Source organism: Lipotes vexillifer, unplaced genomic scaffold (genome assembly GCF_000442215.2).
Source record: "Lipotes vexillifer unplaced genomic scaffold, Lipotes_vexillifer_v1.1 scaffold666, whole genome shotgun sequence".
NCBI classification, from domain to species: domain Eukaryota; kingdom Metazoa; phylum Chordata; class Mammalia; order Artiodactyla; family Lipotidae; genus Lipotes; species Lipotes vexillifer.
Window position 1 is genome coordinate 2,126,610 of NW_006787408.1, and position 2,023 is coordinate 2,128,632.

Genomic DNA, 2,023 nt, shown 5'->3' on the forward strand with positions numbered 1-2,023 from the left:
CCCCGCCACTCCGGTCCCTTTTGCTGCCCTCTGGCCTAGACTCAGTGAGCCCCCGAGTCAGGAAGGACCTAAGGGGCATGTAGTTTAATCTACTCATTTCATCAGTGAGCAGAAAGTGTCTCTTTCATGGCAGAGGGAAGAATTATACCCCCTTGTTGAAGGAATCCCAAACTGAAGTGAACAGATTGGGAGCTTTGTGTATTGTTTGTTTTGGTCATGCTTTCCTGCATGCCTGGGATTTCTCCACTTAGATCTAAAATCCTTTTAGTGAATTAACCCCATTCTCCCCATACCCCTCCATCCTGCTTATGTTCTAGGCTGATTCTGAGTTTTAGTATCAAATCACAGACTCTCAGAGCTGGAAGGCATCTTTGAGGCCATGATGTGCGATCCCTTCAGAGCAACTGCTTTAGATGATCATTTACAGTGGTCTCCTCATTCTCAAGAAAGGCTTGTGGGCACCCACCGCTAGACTGAGGTCAGTGCTTCAATTATAATACCCCAGGAGTTCTTATTACTGGTGACTTTTTGGAGGAACCAAGAGGACTTCCACACCAAGAATAGTCATCTTTTATCTTTTTGAAAAAATGCTGATTTTCTTATTCTGAGTTTCTTAAAGCAAAGCCCACCTGTATGCGTGTCAATGGGTGAAACTATTGACTCACTTAAGTTACACTTGTGCAGTACCAGATGGATGAAATTTTAATCTGCTTGAGGAAATTCAAGCACATGTTTTACTAAGAGCCTGTAAATGGAGGTGGAAGATTCAGTTCAAAGAAAGAAATGAGTATAGCTGACAAATTACAGCCAAAACAGGACCTTACTTGAGGAATAATTAAGTGATGAACGAATTAATCTGCTAACCGGCTTCTTTTGTCACTAGGGTTCACTCTTTGGGCTTGACCTGTACGCACACGCGTGCGTGGAAGTTAATATCTGCAGCTCAAAGAGTGTATAGTGTGACGGTCAGGGCCCTTAAACCCAACAGAGGAATTCAGATCTGAGGCTGAGTGAAAGATGTGAGCGACAGCAAGTTTAAACTCTCCGAAGTTTTCTTTATCCATTTTCTGAAAACCTATAAAAGTTGAGAACGATTCAGCTGTTCATTTAGTAAGCCCACCTAGAAGTAAATTCAAATTATTATGTCCAGAGGCTAAAGGAGGGAGTTACTATTACCTTTGGAGTGGAAAGAAATTGCCATCTGAGGGAGATGAATTAGCCTACATTAAAGAAAAAAAGTTGAAATCATATAGCAAAAATATCTATAATTCCTCCCTTTATTCTTTGTGGTCTTGCCCTTATATCTCATGGAATGGGTTGATATGAATGCCTTAGAGACAGAGGGACCTCTGGCATCTCTTGGTTCTCTTTGCCATCAGGAGCAGACATGCTGAAGAACCTTGGACCCCACTTGAGCCACCAGCCTTCCTCCCTGTGGCCTTGGCCTGGGGCAGTTCTAGATGTCAGATGCTCAAAACCCACCCGCTGACATGGACCTTGCTCTCAGCAAATCTTCAAGCCCGGATGGAGGAAATGTTTTAACCTTAACATGTTGTTAAGCCATGTATAGGTTTCTGAGAAATTTAGCCACGTGCTTCTAATTAATTTGCACCTAATTCTTCAGTGGGTTTTTTCCTCTCCACTTTTTTAAAATAAGAAGTCACATGATGAATAAGCCTGGAGATTAAGCTGCTCTCTGAAGAGGTTTCATTGACAACAAAAACAATATGTTTATAGAAAGATACAACTAGTGGCCAAGGGCTACGGAATAGGCAGGTTGGGTTCTCAGGTGTGACCTGTGGATGGAGTTCTGAGGAGATGCTCCATTTGCATCAAAGTCACAGGGTACTCACCTCCAAACTGGCCTCATTCTCAAACTCTGCTCCTTCCTTACAGAACAACTATGCTGTGTAGCAATACCTTTTGTGGTTTGCTGCCAAAGTCTTCGTTCAGTACCTAGTATTTCTCCCCACAGTGTGTGGTCATCCTCTTTTACTTCTTTCTTCCTCCTCCTCTCTTTCCC